Genomic DNA, 18,895 nt, shown 5'->3' on the forward strand with positions numbered 1-18,895 from the left:
TAGTGTTAGGATCAGAATAAGGGTCAAGGTTAGGATTAGAGTTAAAGCTAGAATGAGGACTAGGGACTAGTAATAGAGTTAGGGTTTGGGGTAGGCTAAGGATTAAGGTTAGGACTAGAGTAGCATAAGGGAGAGGGTTTGGCTTAGGGTAAGGGATAGGGTTAGAGGTACGGTTGGGTTAGAGTCAGGGCTCGGATTAGGCTAGGATTTGTGTTTGCATTAGGGATACAGCAATAAAAGAACCCATTTTCTGATTAGGGCTAGTTCTAGGGTTAGCATTAGGGCAATGCTTAGAGCTAGGGGTACTGTTACGGTCTTACTCTTGGTCAGGGTTACTTCTATGGTTATGGTTATGACTCAAATTAGGGCTAAGTTTAGGGATAGGTGTAAGGTTAGTGTTTGGTTTAGGTTAAGGGTTAGGGTTAGGATTATGGCTCGGTTTTGTTTTAGGGCTAAGGTAGGGTTAGAGCTAATTTTCCAATTAGCATTAGGTTTAAACTAGTGTTAGGGTGAGGTTTGGGTTTAAGATTTGTGTTTAGGGCTACAGTGATGTTTAGAGTTAGGATTGGGGATACGGTTTGGTTTATGGTAAGTGATAGGTTTTAAACTAAGGATAGGTCTAGGGCGAGAGTGAGAGTTTTTCTTAGGGCTAGGGATAGGATTAGGTTTAGGATTAGGGTTAATTTAGGGCTAGGATTAGCCCTAAGGTTAGTGTTAGGTTTTTGCCTAGAGTTAGGGCTAGGGCTAGGGTTAGCATTACGGTTAGGGTAAGGCATGACACTGCAGCTATATTTTGGGCTACGACATGGGATAAAATTAGAGTTAGGGTTCCGGTTAAGGTTAGGATTAGGATTAAGGCTAATTTGAGGACTAGGATTAGGGGGATGGTTTGTGCTAGGTTTAGGGCTAGGATTAGTTCTAAGGCTAATGTCAGTTCTAGGGTTATGGTTAGGGATAGTTTTAGGTTTAGGTTTATGGCCAGGTCTATTGTAAGTGTTACGTTGAGGGTTAGGGTCAAGTTTACTGCTAGGGGTATTATTAGGGTCAGAGTCAGGTTTAGGGTATGGGTTAGGTTAAGGTTTAGGGTTAGAACTAAAATTAGCCTTAGGGTTAGGGTAATGGATATGGTTAGGTTTCAGGTTCAGGTTAGGTATAGTATAATGGACAGGGTTAGGGTAAGGCATAGGGTTAGAGTTAGGTCTAGGAACAGAATTTGGTTAAAATATGGTTCAGTTAATGGATAGGATTAGAGATACAGTTAGGATCAGGGTTATGGTTAGGTTAGGGCTATGGTTAGGTTTAGGTCTAGGTTAGAGTTTGAGTCCTATCCCTAATCCTAAAAGTAACACTGAAGGGTTATAATTTGCTTAGAGTTATGGTTAGGGTAATGGATAAACTTATATCTAGGTTTAGGGCTAGTGTTATGGTTAGGAATAGGGTTATGTTTTGGTTTATATTTCGGGTTAGGACAAGGTTAGGTTTATGGTTAGGTTTAGGTTAAGTGTTAGGGCTAAAGATAGGCCTAGGGCTATGATTAAAACTAGGGTTAGGGTCCGGATTAGGGCTAGGATTTGGGTTAGGTTAGGGCTAGTGTAGGACTATGGCTAATGTAAGAACTATGGTTATGATTAGGGCTAGTATAAGGGTTAGCATTAGGACTGGGTCTAGTGTTTATATTAGGTTTAGGTTTAGTGGGATTATTAGAGATAGGGTTCGTGTTAGGGTCATAGTCAGGATCACTGTTACTTTTAGGATTAGGGATAGGACTCAAATTAGAGCGAGGGTTAAGGCTAGGTGTAGGGTAAGGTTTTGTTTGGGGTAAGGGTAAGAATTAGGGATAGCACTAACGTCAGGTCTAGAGTTATGTTTAGGTTAGGGTTAGGGTTGGGGCTATGGCTCAGTTTTGTTTTAGAGCTAGGGCTAGGGTTAGGGCTAGTTTGGGGATTAGCAATAGTTTTAGGGCTAGTAATAAGGTGAGGTGTAATCTTATATTAATTTTTATGGTTATATCTAGGTTTAGGCCAAGGGCTATGGTCAGGGCTAAAGTTAGGGCTAGTGTTATGCTTTTGATAACAGATAGGGTTAGAACTAGAAATAGGGCTAGGGTGAAAGTTAGAGATAGTCTTAGAGCTAGGGTAAGGGGTGGGTTTAAGTTTAGGTCTAAATTAGGGCTAGGATTAGTGCTAGGGTTAGGGGTAGGGTTAGGGTTAGTGTTAGTGTTAGGGATAGGGTGAGGTTTAGGGAAAGGGATAGGGTTATAGCTAGGTTTATGGGTAGGGCGAGAGTTAGAATTAGGGTTGGGGTAGGTTAGTGTTCGGTTATGATTAAGGCTAAATTTAGGACCAGGTTTGAGTGTTTGTGTTAGGGCTAGGGCTAGGATTAGGGTGAGGGCTAATGTCAGGTCGAGGGTTATTGTTAGGGATAGTTTTAAGGTTGGATTATGGCTAGGTCTAGTGTAAGGATTACATTTTGGGTAAGGGTCAGGTTTAGAACTATGTGTATTATAAGGGTTAGGGTCGGGTAGGGTTTGGTTTAGTTTAAGGTTTAGAGTTAAGGATTGAATTAGCAGTAGGGTTAGGGTTAGAGTTAGGGTAATGGATAGGGTTAGGTTTAGGATTCAGGTTATGTTTAGAGTAATGGATATGGTTATTGTTAGCAATAGGATTAGTGTTAGGCCTAGGGTTAGCATTTGGTTTAGGCTTGTCTTTAGGGTAATGTATAGGGTTCGAGCTAAGGTTAGGGCTAGAATTAAGGATAAGTTTATGGCTAGGGTTAGGGTTAGGCCTAGGGTTAGTGTCAGGGTTAGGTTTAGGGTAAGTATTCGGGTTTGAGTTAGGGTTAGCTCTAGGGCAAGGGTTAGAGTTAGAGTCAGGGCTAGGGTTAGGGTTAGGGTTAGTGTTATTATTAGGGATAAAGTTAGAGTTTGAGCTAGGTTCAGGACTAGGGCATGGGTTAGGGTGAGTGTTAGGTCTAGGGTTATAGTAAGGGTTATGATCAGATCTAGGTTAGGGCTAGGATAAGGGCTAGGTTATATGATGTTTATGGCTAGCATTAAGGCTATGGGTAATGTAAGAGCTCGGGTTATTGTTATGGCTAGTTTTAGGGTTAGGGTTATGGATAAGTCTAGTGTTACGGTTAGGTTTTGGGTTAGGATAAGATTTAGAGCTAGGGATTGTGTTAGGGCAAGCGTCAGTGTTTGGGTCAGGGTTAGAGCCAGAACTAGGAATAGCGTTTGGTCTAAGGATAGGGTTACTCTTTGTGTTAGGTTAAGGGTTATTTTTAGGGCTAGTTCAAGGTTTTTGTTTAGGGCAAGTCTAGATTTATGAATCTATTTAGGATAGGTTCGGTCTAGTGCTGTTATTACTGTTAGGTTTAAGTATAGGTTTACTAGTAGGGATAGAGTTAGGGTCTGGTTTATGGTTAGTGTCAGGTTTAGATCTAGGGTTAGTGTTAGGGTCAGAATAAGGGTTAGGGTTTGGGTTAGGGCTACAGCTAGAATGAGGCCAAGAATTAGGACTAGTAATAGAGTTATGGTTTTGGATAGGCTAAAGATCAGTGTTAGTACTAGGGTAGCATTAGGGTGAGGGTATGGCTTAGGGTAATGGATAGGATTAGAGGTAGAGTTAGGATTATGGATAAGATTAGGGATAGGTTAGGGATAGGGTTAGAGTTACTGTTAGGATTAGGTTTAGTTTTAGGGTTGTGGTTTCAGTTAGTTTTAGGGATAGGGTTAAGGTTAGGGTTAGCATTAGTGTTTAAGTTAGGGTTATAGTTAGGTTTCAGATTAGTGCTAGGTTTAGGGCTATGGTTAGTGTTAGGTTTAGAGTTAGCATTAGGTGAGTGTTATGGTTAGGGTAAAGGTTAGGGTTATGGTAGTGTTAGGGTTTAGGTTAGGGTTAGAGACAGGGTTACATTTAGGGATAGGGTTAGGGTTAGGTTTAGCGTTAGGGTTATTGTTAGGTTTAGTGTTAGGATTGGTATTAGGGTTAGGGTTTGGGTTAGGCTTAGGGTTACAGTTAAGGTTAGGGAATACTTAGGGTCAGAATTAGTATTAGGATTATTATTAGGGTTAGGGTTTGGGTTAAGCTTAGGATTACAATTAAGGTTAGGGTAATGGTTAGGGTTAGAATTAGTATTAGGGTTAGAGTTAGGAATAGGGTTAGTGGTACTTTTTGGCTAAGTGTTTGTGATAGGGTTAGGTTTAGGCTTAGGGTTCAGGTTAGGGTTAGGGTTAGCTTTAGAGTTAGGGTTACAGTTGGCTTTAGGTTTAGTGTTAGGTTAGTGTTCAGTTAGGGTTTGAGTTAGGGTTAGGGTTAAGGTTATCTTTAGGGTTAAGGTTAAGATTAGAGTTAGAATTACGGTTAGGCTTAGGGTTATGCTTAGAGTTGGGGTTAGTGTTAGGTTTAGGTTTAGGGTTAAATTTAGTTATGGGTTTAGGGTTAGAGTTAGTGTTAGGGTTAGGGCTAGGGTTAGTGTTATTATTAGGGTTAGGTTTAGGATTATAATTAGGTTTAGGTAGGGGTTAGGGTTAGGTGAGGTTTAAGGTTATGGTTTGGTTAGGGTTTGTGTTAGGATTAGCGTAAGGTAAAGGGTTTGTTTTAGGATTAGGGTTAGGGTGTGGGTTCATGTTAGGGTTATGGTTAGGATTAGGTTTAGGGTTTGTGTTAGGGTTACATTTAAGTTTACGGTTAGGATTAGGGTTACTGTTACAGTTAGAGTTAGGTTTAGGGTTAGGATTATTGTTTGGGTTAGTGTTAGAGTTAGGTTTAGGGTTAGTGTTAGGGGTAAAGTTATGTATATGGTGAGGTTTAATGTTAGTGTTAGTGTTAGGGTTAGTGTTAGTTATAGGATTAGGGTTAGGTTTAGGATACCATTAGGGTTAGGGTTAAGGTTAGGGTTAGGTTTATTGTTAGGGTTAGCGTTCGTGTTAGGGTTAGGCTTTATTGTAGCGTTAGGGTTAGAGTTAGTGTTAGGTTTAGGCTAAGGTTTAGGATAAATATTCGGTTTAAGTTTAGGGTTAGTGTTAGTGTTAGTGTGAGATTTAGGTTTAGGTTTAGGGTTAATGTTAGGGTTAGGGTTAGGGATAGTGTTATGGTTAGGGTTAGGTTTTGTGTAAGGGTTAGTGTTAGTGTTTATGTTAAAGTTAGGGTTAGGGTAGTGTTAGTGTTAGATTAGGATCAGGTTAGGAATAGTATTAGGATTAGGGTTAATTTTAGGGTTAGTGTTAGATTTAGGGACAGGAGTAGGGTTAGTTTAGGGTTAGGTTTTGAATTAGAGTTAGGGTAGTGTTAGGTTTATGGTTAGGTTTAGTGTTAGTCTTAGGGTAAGGGTTAGGATTAGGGTTAGGTTTAGGCTTAGTGTTTGGGTTAGGGAAAGGGTTAGGGATAGGATTAGGTTTAGGATTATGGTTTGAGTTTGGGTTAGGGTAAGGGTTAGGGTAAGGATTAAGGTAAGGGTTTGGGTTAGGGTTATGATTGGATAAGGTTTGGAGTTAGGGTTAGGGTAAGTGTAGGGTTAGTTATAGGTTAAGGGTAAAATTGGGGTTAGTGTTAGGGTTATTTCTATGGTTATGGTTAGGGTTAATGTTAGGTTTATCGTAAAGGTTATGGTTATGTTTTGTTATGGGGTTAGTGTTGGGGTTAGGTTTAGGGTTAGGGTTAGTGTTAAGGTAGTGTTAGGGTTAGGGTTACGTAAGGGTTAGGGTTAGGGTTTGATTTGGTTTAGGTTTATCGTTTGGATTAGGGTTTGTTTTCAGGTTAGGGATTGGCTTAGGGTTAGGGTTACAGTTAGGGTTAGTGTTAGGGTTAGGGTAGGGGTTAGGATTCCTGTTAGAATAAGTGTTAGGGTTAGGATTACTGTTTGGATTAGGGTTACAAATACATTTAGGGTTATTGTTAGGTTTAGGTTTAGTGTTAGGGTTAGGTTAGGGTTAGGGTTAGGGTTAGGGTTTGATGAAGGATAGGGTTAGTTTTAGGGCTAGGGTTACTGTTAGGGTTAGTTTTATTGTTAGGGTTAGGTTTCGGTTAGGTGTGTGGTTAGGGTCAGGGTTAGCGGTCATGTTATAGTTAGATTAGGGTTAATGTTAGGATTAGGTTTACGATTAGGTTTAGACTTAGGGTTAGGGTTACAGTTAGGGTTAGGGTTGGTGATGGTTTAGAGTTAGGGTTAGGATTAGGTTGAGGTTTAGGGTTAGGTTTAGTGTTAGTCTTAGTTTTAGGTTTAGGTGTAGGTTTAGGGTTAGGGTTAGTGTAGGAGTTAGGGTTATTGTTAGGGTTAGGGTGAGAGTTCCTCTTATGGTTAGGGTTAGGGTCGTTGTTAGGGTTAGTGTTAGATTTAGGTTTAGTGTTATGATTAGTATTAGTGTTTTGGTTAGGTTTAGCATTAGGGTTAGTGTTAGGTCAAAGTTGAGGTTTAGTGTTCGTGTAAGGGTTAGGGTTATGGTTAGTGTTAGGGTTAGTATTAGCATTTTTGTTAGGTTTAGGGTTAGGGTTAGTGTTAGGGTTAGGGTTATTGTTAGAATTAGGGTAAGAGTTCCTGTTATGGATAGGGTTATTGTTAATTTTCTGGTTAGGTTTAGATTTAGGGTTAGTGTTATGGTTAGTATTAGTGTTTTGGTTATGTTTAGTATTACGGTTAGTGTTAGGGTAAGGTTTAGGTTTAGTGTTAGGTTAGGGTAAGCGCTAGGTTGAGTATTAGTGTAAGGGTTAGGGTTATAGTTAGTGTTAGGGTTAGTATTAGAATTTTTGTTAGGTTTAGGGCTAGGTTTAGTGTTAGGGTTAGGGTTAGTATAAATTTAGGGTTACTGTTGTGGTTAGGGTTAGTGTTAGTGTTAAGGTAACAGGTCCTATTAGGATTAGGGTCAGGGTTAGTATTAGGGTTACAGTTAGTGTTAGGGTTAGTGTTAGAGTTAGTATTAGTGTTTTGGTTATGTTTAGTGTTAAGGTTTTTGTTAGTTTTATGGTTAGGTTTAGTGTTAGGTTAGAGAAAGAGTTAGGGTTACATTTAGTGTTAGAGTTAGTGTTAGTTTTAGGGTTAGGGTTAGGGTAAAATTTAGAGCTAGGTTCAGGGTTATGAAAAGATTTAGTGTTAGTGTTAGTGTTAGAGTTAGGGTGAGGTTTAGGGTTAGGGTCAGGGTTATTGTTAGGATTGCGTTAGGGTTTGTGCTACGGTTAAGGTTAGGGTTAAGATTAGGGTTATGGTTACAATTTGTCGCGACCCCTTGCCCGCAAGGAAGACGCAACACTCAGGAATCTTCTTTCAGCAGTTTATTCAGGTCCCTTGATATTTCTTTATTCTTTCTTCTTCCCTTCTTCTCTCTTCCCCGGATGCCCTCCCAGCCTTAATAAAGCATCCTAGGCCCAATGCAAAGCTGCCGCGTGGAGCTTTTTCACAGGGTGGTGAAAATCATGTGCCAACTCTCTCAGATAAGGAGTTGTTTGTCACATACCACAGCGGAGCCAGCGCCATCTCGTAATGGCGACCATAGTCTGCAGAAACGGCAGAAGCGGCTCACCACAGTTCCCCCTTTCTGTTTTATTAAAACAATACAGGCGAGAGTAGAGGTCCTATCCCACTGTGCAGAAGTGGCTGCATAGTATGGCTCAGTCCTAAGGAGGGCCCTTCCCCAGATCTGAGGCCATATCAGCCGACGCCTTTTTTCGTGGGGCGGGGCGTGGACGCGTCTAACCCGCATGCAATAGGACATGCTCTCCTTGAGGTCCACATCAAGGATCACTCAAGTGCAGTGCCTTGCCTCGCATCCTGTATCGTGACGATGGTGGACGAAGGGGGATAGCTGAGGCTGAACTGTGGCTGTTTATAATGACAAACAAGTTGACAGCACCCTGAAAGAAAGGCACGGACTTTAAAGCGATAGTAAAGCACTAGTGTGGAAACCCATCTGCGTGCAATGGCAGCAAGACCGGCAGAGTGCAAGGGCTTTCCAACACTAAGAGAATAACAAGGAAAGTCATGTCGATCCCAGTGCAATGTTATAATAACTTGGGGTGCAACGACCATGACAAAGGTTTACTGTTTAAGATGGGCAAGCCAGACTTGAGGTGAGTTGCCATTTTCTAAAGCTGCAAGAGCTTGTATGATCATAGCCTTTTCTTGAGCATGGCGAGTTTTAAGGCGACAGAGAAACCACAAACAAAGTATAACACTGAAGCAACACATTGCACCAAAAATGCCTACTCCCACCCACTCTTTGAAGAAGGAAAAAGCAGAAGATATCCAATCGGTGAATTGACCCAAAGTCACTGGTTCAACACGGGTACTATTCAAAACAGCAATCTGAGTTAGTTGAGACTGGATCAAGTTTTCTGCTGCCATGGACCAATTCCCGGCCAAATATTTGCCAATGATGCGGGAGGCATTCCTGGAATCATTAAATCTGACAGAGGTTATACATAAATGCGCACGTTGGTCAACACAACCCAAAAGCACCAAGTCAGCCAATTCTTCTACCTGAGCTTGGAGTAAATCTATCCTTTGGTTGGCAGCTAAAATCCCTGACAAAATATGTTGATTAATTGAATTTTGGGATTCAAGTATGGTGGAAGTTTGTTGAACAACTTGATTAATGGTGGCAGCAGTTTGTACTTGACTGGCCATGGCTACTCCAGCCGTAACTGCTGCAGCAGCAGACACTGCCACAGCTGTCACTATAGCTGCCGTAATACCAAAATCTCTGCGGACTCTAAGTAGTTCAACAATGGGGAATTTATCTGGGTCCGCAGTGACTGGGATTGGGACAAAGGTTGGAATTTTCATAACCACTGCTACAGTCCAAGAACCATTCCAACACTCAGATAAGAGACAGGTAACACTAGAACAATCCAGCATCCCCGACGAGGTATTATTAGCCAAAAGGAGCAAGAACGGGGATTGGACGCAGACCATTGCAGGAGGCAATGTAGCATTATATAGCAAAGAGTTGAACGAAACAGATGTGAGCCTATTACCTCGTTCACTTTTCCTAACAGTGCCAGAAACATTAGCCAGCCAGCTTTTGGCTCCCAGCAATTGAGCCAATGCAGAAATATCAGCTGAAGCCCCCTTCTCATTGGATATCAGCCATTGAAACCAGGACCAACCTACTCCTGTAGAGGAGTTGGCACTATGGTTAAAATTATAAACATACCTTTTAAGAGAGGGGGAAAAGGAGAAACCCTTAGCAACTTGAAGTTTCTCCCAAGAATGATCCTGACAAGGCGTAAATGTTGGGGGGAAACCAAGATTAGGGGTACAGTAAGGAGAGGCCTTGAAATGAGTGGCATTGTAAGTACTATTAGAAGAAGGAGGCACTGGGATTAGTACCTTGGAGATCATAGCCAAGGTAGTTATGTTTAAAGCAGAGCTATTTACAGGGGTCCCTGAACCTGATTGCTTCCCCCAAACTACTTGGCTCAGTACAGCATTAATAATACTCCCTGAGACCTGATTGGACCGCAATGGGTCCTCCCAGTTAGTCAAATTTTTGGTCTTAAGGCTAATGCAATTAGCGTTTCCAAGGCTGAAACAAAAAACTCCTGTGAGATTAACCTGAGATCCATTAAAAATGCTCTTCACGTCCCCTCTAGGAGAGGCAAAGGGAGCAGACATCTCACATGAGGTAGAGAAAAGAGTGGGGAGGACACTAGAACTACCATGAACCGGCATTGGCATTGGCAAAGCCCGTGCCACTGCCCACCACTGCATTGGTGTCGTCTGTGCCATCGGCACCAGCACCAGAACCAGAGCACGTAGCAGAGTGAAGATCCTCATCACAGGGTTGCTGTGGTATCTCTTGTTGCTGGTCGGTTGATGTCAAGACTCTTCTTGTCAGACGTTCAGGGACCCACAACGGTTCCGTGCGATCCTGGGGAAAAACACATACAGATCCTCGTGCCCATGTCAGCACTGGGTCGGGGCCGTTCCATTGGCCCGTAAGAACATCCTTCCACTTAACATAGCCAATCACAGAGGGCTGAGGGGACACATGTGTATCAGCCACAGAGCGACCATGAATATCCAAATTCAAAAAATTAATGGTAAAGAGAGCTAAGGACAGGCGTTCTTTAGGAGTGTGTTCAGCTCCTATTCCCCCTTTTTGTTTTTGTAAAGTTTCCTTTAAGGTGAGATGAGCACGCTCAACAATGCCTTGTCCTTGAGGATTGTAAGGCAGACCATGAGTAAGTTGCACTCCCATGGTAGAACAAAAGGATGTAAATTGTCTGCCAGTATAAGCAGGTCCATTATCAGTCTTAAGGGATGCAGGAGCACCCCATGCTGCCCATGCATCTAGGCAATGAGTGATAACATTACATGCCTTCTCTCCCGATAAAGCAGAGGCATGAATAACTCCAGAGCACGTATCAACAGAAACATGTACATACTTGAGGTTACCAAAGTCAGGTATGTGCGTCACATCCATTTGCCAGACAACCAATGGTTTTAATCCCCGTGGGTTCACTCCATAAGTAGGGGGATGAAGAAATGTGACACAATGGGGACATTGTAATACTATCTGACGAGCATCCGCTCTTGAAATGGAAAAACGCCTGCACAGCGTTAAAGCATTAACATGGAAATTTTGGTGAAATAATTTAGCCCCCTCTAAGGAGGAAGCCAAGCATATCAACTGGCCTCTAGTAGCTGAGTCCGCACAGGCATTACCCTGTGATAACGGACCAGGAAGAGAAGTATGAGCCCGTATGTGCATTGGGTAAAAAGGAGCAGTGCGGCTACAGATAAGTTGTTGAAGCTGATTAAAGTAAGCAGATACATTATGGGCATTACTAATAGCTCCCATTGCCTCCAGGACTTTGAGTGCTTGTACCACATAAATGGAGTCCGAGATAAGATTAAAAGGAAAAGAACACTGTTTAAAAACCTCAATAACAATTTGCAGTTCAACCCATTGTGGATTACCAGGAGCAAATTGATGTTGAACAGGGGGAGAATCATTAATTACATAAGCTCCCATTCCAGACTTGGAACCATCAGTGAAAATATTAACAGCCCCCGGAATTGGATTGGGTGAAGTTACCTTAGGGAAAATGATGGGATGTTCTTTAACAAAATGGAGTAATTGATGGGAAGGGTAATGATTATCAATATCCCCTTGAAATGAGCAACATAGAATAGCCCAGTTGTCTAGAGTAGCACACAAAACATTAAGTTGAGCCTTAGTATAGGGTATAATAAGAGAAGAAGGTAATTGTCCGAAAAATTGAATGCTTTGGTGAATCCCTTTAAGTGCTAACGCTGCAACAGCATCAGGATAGTATTCTAAAGATTTTCCTGGAGATATATGTGGGTGGATCCATAGTAAAGGCCCATCTTGCCACAGTACTCCAGTAGGCTGCCGCATAGTGGCAAGCACACATAACTGGAAAGATTTATCACTTTGGAGCCTGCATAGAGTAACATGTTGTATAGCTTCTTCTACTGTTATAAGGGCTGCTCTAGCTTCTTTGGTGAGGCTACGAGGAGAAGCAAGATCTGGATCACCCTTAAGGGTAGCATACAAAGGCTGGAGCACACCATTAGGAATATGAAAATATCCCCTTATCCAATTAATATCTCCCAGCAGTTTTTGAAAATCATTTAGAGTTTGGAGATCTTGAGTTCTTATGGTGATTTTTTGTGGTTTCAGTTTATCATACCCAATTATTGCTCCCAAATACTCAATAGAATTCCCCGTTTGAACTTTTTCAGGTGCAATATGTAGCCCATATTGAGCTAACAGCTTTACTAAGTCTTTATAGGCCTCATTTACTATCTGTTCTAACTTAGCGGCCAATAACACATCATCCATATAATGAATAATCTTGATGGAGGAATACTTATGTCTGAGAGGTGCGAGTGCCTTCCCCACATACATCTGGCACATCGTGGGACTATTAGCCATTCCCTGTGGCAACACTACCCACTCAAACCTAAGATCTGGCTCCTCGTGGTTACACGAGGGAAGGGTGAAAGCAAAACGTTGTGAGTCTTTAGGATGTAAAGGAATAGAAAAGAAACAGTCTTTAATGTCAATAGCAATAATATGCCAGCCCTGAGGAATAGAGGAGAGCAGAGGTAGCCCTCTTTGAATGGGCCCCATAAGTTGCATTTGAGCATTAACTGCTCGTAAATCATGCAGTAGGTGCCACTTTCCTGATTTTTTCCTAATAACAAATATGGGAGTATTCCATGGAGAAGTAGAAGGTTGGATGTGACCCAAGTTTAGTTGTTCTTTGATTAAATTATGGGCCGCTGCCAATTTAACCGAGGGAAGAGGCCACTGAGGCACCCAAACAGGCTCCTCGGTGAGCCATGTTATAGGTATTTGAGCCCCAGTGGCCCCTAGGAAAAACCCAGACCAAATCTGTTAAGCTTTTGATGACCTTGCACAGGATGCCTACACCCCTGTAGGTGTTTTCCTAGTCCTAGACCTGGCCTATACCCCATATTTTGCATAATCTGTTGAGACACCGGAGAATAGTCATTACTAAGAGTGAACCCCATGTCTTTCATCAGATCACGACCCCATAAAGAGATAGGTAAATCAAGTACATAAGGCTGAAAGGTGCCATTGTGTCCTTCTGGGTCCTTCCAAGATAGATGTCTACAGCTGATTTGAGGGGTTTGGGCATATCCCAAACCTCTTAGTGATTGATCTGAGAGCTGCACCGGCCACCCCTTTGACCAGTCCTTTTGTGCTATTATACTACGATCTGCTCCAGTATCTAGCAACCCCAAAATTGATTTGCCTTCTATGATTAAGTTTAAAGTAGGGCGGTCAATCATATCTAAGGACAAATAAACAGAATTTCCTCCAGTGACTCCAATCTCATCACTTGTCCTTGAAAAGGAATCAGCAGGAAAGCGGGTATGCAGACTGGGTAGAATTAGCAATTGGGCAATCCGGTCTCCTGGGGAAATAGACACAATACCCCTTGGAGCTTCCACCATAACCTTTACTGATCCTACAGTATCAGGGCTAATGACTCCAGGAAAGACATGAAGACCTTGTAATATAGAGGATGCACGTCCAATTAGCAAACCTACAGTGCCAGGTGGTAAAGGCCCTTTGAATTCAGTTTCCACCAATTGGACTCCCATCTTAGGTGTTAGTACGAGTCTGGAGGTGGAACAGAGGTCCAATCCCGCGGCACCTGTAGTGGCTCTCCGCATCTCATGGGATGGCGTAGAGATGGCCATGTCTCGGGTTTGGGTGTGACATTCTCCATTGCCCCATATATTTGTGGGCCCTGGGGTCGGGGGCCCCTTCGGCCGTTTTTTGGCCCAGCTGAAACAGGCTGTCCATAGATGTCCCTCACTGATCTGCACTCTTTTGCCCAATGCTTCCCCTTTTTACATTTTGGACACAGCCCCGGTTGACGAAGGCCATTGGAAGGGCCACCGTGAGGGGGTCCAGTAAAATTATCTTTTTTAGGACATTCACGTCTGAAATGACCAGGTTGACCACAATGGAAGCATGTTCCGGCACCAGGACTGCCCCCTTTTGCCATCCGAAGGACAGCAGCTGCAAGACCTGCATTAGTTAAAGGTCCTCCAATCTCTCTACACACTTTCATCCATGCTTCTATGCCCTTATTTTTATAAGGAGTGATTGCTGCTTTACATTCCTTGGTGCACTGCTCAAAGACCAATTGCTTGATAAGGGGCATGGCTCTATCAGGATCCCCAAAAATCTTTCCAGCGGCATCCACCATCCTTGCTACAAAATCTGAAAAGGGTTCTGTAGGGCCTTGTAGAATCTTGGTCAAATTACCAGACACCTCTCCTCTATTTGGAAGCGACTTCCATGCCCGAATGCAAATGTTGTTAATTTGATCATATGCCTCAAGAGGAAATCCTGTCTGTTGATTTGCAAATCTACCCTGCCCCAAGAGCATATCTTTGTCCCAATGGGGATGTCCCGCCGCATGGTTTTGGGCGGCCTGCTCTATTGCGCCCTCTAGCACGAATGCTCTCCAGTCCAGATATTTACCCGGGGAAACACAAGCCCGAACAAGGCTAGCCCAATCAGAGGGAGTCATACAGTATCTAGATAAATTCTCCACCTGAGTCAGTGTGAAGGCGGCATCCACCCCATAAGTACGTACAGACTCCGCCAGGGTCTTTACAATTTTAAAATCTAAGGGTTCATGGACTCTTCCCCTGTTGTCATCCTGAAAAACTGGATAAGCAAGACCCATCTCAGCGTGAACAGCCCTCCATGTTTGGGCATGGAAAGCTCTCCCCGTAGTGCCCCCACCATATGGCGGTGGATCCGGAGGATCGTTCTTCCTGAGCTCTTGTTTCTTTTTGTTCCCTTCTCCTATAGCTAAACTCCCTAGCTGACAAGACAGCCTCCCGAGCTCTTCCTCCTCATCCTCCTCCTCCTCTGACCCACTTTTGCATGGGGGTGTACGCAGCGTACTGAGATCTGGATACAACCGTCTCCTCCCCCGTTTCATGCTCCGCACACTCCCATCCCCCCGAGTCACTTCGCTTTCTGCCGTCTCCGACTTTTCCTCATGTAATCGTTCTAAAACCTCCTGTCCTTTAGCAAGTGCTTCCTGGCATCTGCCATCCGTAAGGCAACCACGGACCATTTTCCAAAGGGGTATCACCCCACCCTCTAATATGCCCTGCTCAGATGCAAAGTCAAGATATTTGCCTAATTTATCCCAACTAGGCACAGTAAGGCTGCCCGAAAATGCAAACCACGGTGCAGCGATATCTACCTTTTGTAAAAATCTCTGTAAAGTACTATGTTTCACTTCCAGTCCCTTGGAACGTAACAGGCCATCTAGGGCCAGAAGAAGCGGACTTGAAGATGCGACACCCATGACACAACGACAAAAAAAATACAGACAGCAGAAACACACTGACACAGCAAAAGAACCACAGAAAACGAAAGCGAAAGAAGCGAAAGTACACGGTGCAGCTGCAATAAAATGCAAGGCTTCCTCTTTCATTACAGAGGAACTGCCCCGCTTTAGTCGCGGATCCCACTTACTAGGGACTAACCCCGCTTTGATCGCGGATCCCACTTACCTGGGACTAACCCCGCTTTAGTCGCGGATCCCACTTACCTGGGACTAACCGGTGCAACACCCCTGACTACTGAGAGTTCTGGTTCCCGGGTCTCGGCACCACTTGTCGCGACCCCTTGCCCGCAAGGAAGACGCAACACTCAGGAATCTTCTCTCAGCAGTTTATTCAGGTCCCTTGATATTTCTTTATTCTTTCTTCTTCTCTTCTTCTCTCTTCCCCGGATGCCCTCCCAGCCTTAATAAAGCATCCCAAGCCCCAATGCAAAGCTGCCGCGTGGAGCTTTTTCACAGGGTGGTGAAAATCATGTGCCAACTCTCTCAGATAAGGAGTTGTTTGTCACATACCACAGCGGAGCCAGCGCCATCTCGTAATGGCTACCATAGTCTGCAGAAACGGCAGAAGCGGCTCACCACAACAATTAGGATTCAGGTTAAGGTTAAGGTTAGGGTTACAAATAGGTTAGGTTTAGGATTAGGGTTAGGGTTAGGCTCAGTGTTAGGCTTAGGGTTAGAGTTAGGCTTAGTGTTAGGCTTAGGGATAGGGTTACCATTAGTGTTTGGTTTAGGTTTATAATTAGGTTTAGGGTTAGTGTTAGGGTTAGGTTAGGTTTTGGGTTAGAGTTTCCGGTTCGAGTTAGGGATAGATTTAGGTTTAGTGTTAGGTTTATGGTTATTATTAGGGTTCGTATTAGGGTTATTTTTAGTGTTTGTGTTAGGGATAGGGTTGGGGTTAGGTTTCAGTTTAGGGTTAGGTTAGATTTAGAGTTAGGTGTATGGTTAGAGTTAGCATTAGTGTTAGGTTTAGTGTTAGTGTTAGAGTTAGAGTTTGTGTTAGGGTTAGGGTTAGGGTTAAGGCTAGGGTTATGATTAAGATTGTGTTTAGACATAGAGTTAGTGTTAGGCTTAGGGTTAATGTTGGTGTTACGGTTAGGGTTAGGTTTAGGATTAGTGTTAAGGTTAGGGTTAGGTTTAGTGTTAGGGTTACTTTTGGAGTTAGGGTTAGAGTTAGGTAAGAGTTAGGGTTAGGGTTAGGTTCAGGTTAGGGTTGTGGTTTGAGTTAGGGTTTGTGTTAGGGTTAGGAATAAGATTAGTGTTTGCTTTAGGTTTAGGGTTAGGGTGTTCATTTGTGTTAGGGTTACTGTTAGGTTTATGATTAGGGTTCATGTTAGAGTTAGGGCTAGGTATAATGTTAGTGTTAGGTGTAAATTTTTGCCTAGGGTTACAGATAGTGTTGCATTTAGGGTTAGGGTTAGGGTTAGGATTAGTGTTTTGCTTAGGGTTATAATTACGTTTAGGGTTTGTTTAAGGGTTATGTTTATAGTTAGTGTTAGGGTTAGGGTTAGGCTTAGGGCTAGTATTAGGGTTAGTGTTAGTTTTAGGTTTAGGGTTAGGGTTACTCTTATGGTTAGTGTTAGTGTTAGAATTAAACTTAGAGTTAGGTTTAGGGTTAGTATTAGGGTCAGGGTTACAGTTAAGGTTAGGGTTAGGGTTGGAGATTGCTTTAGTGTTAATATTAGGGTTAGGGTTAAGATTAGTGCTAGGGTTAGTTTTAGGGTTTGTGTTAGGGTTAGGTTTATGCTTATGGTTAGGATTAGGGTACAGTTTTGGGTTGTGGTTCAGATTAGTATTATTTTTAGTATTAGGATTAGGGTTAGTGATAGGGTTATGGTTTGGTTAGGGTTAGTGTTAGGGTTAACGTTAGGTTTAGTTTTAGTGTTAGGGTTAAAAATAAGGTTAGTGATAAAGTTAGGGTTAGAGGAAGGTTTAGTGTTAGGGTTAGGTTCGTATTAGGATTAATGTTAATTGTAGGGTTATGGTTAGGGTTAGTGTTAGTGTTAGGGTTATGTTTAGGGTTAGGGTTAGTGTTATGTTTAGGGTTAGGGTTAGGGTTAGTGTTAGTGTTTTGGTTAGGGTTAGATATAGGGTTAATGTTATGCTTATGGTTAGAGTTAATGTTAGGGTTAGTGTTACAGTTAGGGTTGGTTAGGGTTAGTGTTAGTGTTAGTTTTAGAGTTATGGAGAGGGTTAGATATAGGGTTAGGGTTTGGGATAGTTTCAGGTTTAGTGTTACAGTTTGGTTTAGGGTTAATGTTAGTGTTATTGTTAGGGTTAGGATTAGGGTTTGGGTTAGTGTTAGGTTTAGGGTAAGGGTTAAGATTAGTGTCAATGTTACAGTTAGAGTTAGGATTAGGGTTACTCTTAGGGTTAGAATTAGGGTTAGGATTAGGGTTATGGTTAGTGTTATGGTTATGGTTAGGGTTAGGGTTAAGTTTAGTGTTAGGTTTAGTGTTAGGTTTAGGGTTAGTGTTAGGGTCTGGGTTAGGGTTAGAGTTAGGTAAGGGTTAGGGTTAGGGTTGTGGTTTGGTTTAGGGTTTGTGTTAGGATTAGGGTTAGGGTGTGGGTTTTAGTTAGGGTTACACTTATGGTTCAGTTTAGGGTTCCTGTTAGGGTTAGGGCTAGGTTTATTGTTAGGGTTAGATGTAAATTTTTGGTTAGTGTTTGGTTAGTGTTACGGTAAGGGTTAGGGTTCGGGTAAGGATTAGTGTTTCGCTTAGGGTTAGAGTTTGGTTTAGCGTTTGTGTTAGAGTTAGGGTTAGGGTTAGATTTAGGGTGAAGTTTAGGTTTATGTTTAGGGTTAGGCTTACGGTTAGGCTTAGGGTTAGAAATAAAGTTAGGGTTAGGATTAAGGTTCGTGTTAGAGTTAGGGTTAGGGATAGGGTTGTGGATAGGTTTATGCTTAAGGTTAGGTTTAGGGTTTGTGTTGGGGTTAGGGTTAGGATTAGGATTAGAGATAGGTTTTGGGTTATTTTTAGGGTTAGTGTTTATTTAGGTTTAGTATTAGGGTGATAGGGTTAGGGTTAGGTTTAGGGTTAGAATTAGGTTTATACTTAGGCTTAGTGTTAGGGTAAGGGTTAAGTTTATACCTAGTTCTAACCCTATCCCTTACAATCACCCTATACCTAGCCCTAAAATTAGCCCTAATCCTAGCCCTATCCTTACTCCTAGCTCATAGCCTATATCTAAACCTAACTCTAAATCTAAGCCTAAACCTAAGACTAAACCTCACACTAACACTAGCCCTAATTCTAAAACTAGCCCTAACTCTACCTCTAGCCCTAAAACAATACCGAATCATAACCATAACCCTACACCTAGCCCTAATTCTATCTCTAATTCTAGTCCTAATCCTAACCTGAAAACTAATCTGGACTCTGACTGTGACCCTAACATTAAACCTAGCTCTAAACATCATCATAACCATAAATTTAACCCTAACACTAGACATAGCCCTATCCATGACCCTATCACTAGCTCTAATCATAACACTACTTTGTACATTAGCCATAGCCTTAACCCTATCCCTAACCTAACACAAAACCTAGCCTCAATCCAAGTCCTAAACCTAGTTTTTTAATATGTATTTTTTTTTTGTTTTCGTTGGACACAACATCTTTATTTTAGTGGTATGTGGTGCTGAGGATCAAACCCAGTGCCCTGCACATGCCAGATGAGCATGCTACTTCTTGAGCCACATCCTCAGACACTAAACCTAGCTTTAATCCTAAACTTAAATCTAACCCAGACCCAAGAAAAGCCCTAATCTTATATATAACCGTACCCTAATCTTAGGTCTTACCCTATCCATTACCCTAAAGATAAGTCATTATGCTAAACCTAGGCTTAACCCTAACTCTATCCATTACACTAAACCACACCTAAACCCTAAACTAACATAAACAAAAACTCTAAACCTATATATAGCCCTACCCCAAATCTTAGGTCTAACCCTATCCATTACTCTAATGATAACCCTTATGCTAACCATAGGCCTAACCATAACCATATCCATTACACTA

This window comes from Marmota flaviventris, chromosome 9, assembly GCF_047511675.1.
Source record: "Marmota flaviventris isolate mMarFla1 chromosome 9, mMarFla1.hap1, whole genome shotgun sequence".
NCBI classification, from domain to species: domain Eukaryota; kingdom Metazoa; phylum Chordata; class Mammalia; order Rodentia; family Sciuridae; genus Marmota; species Marmota flaviventris.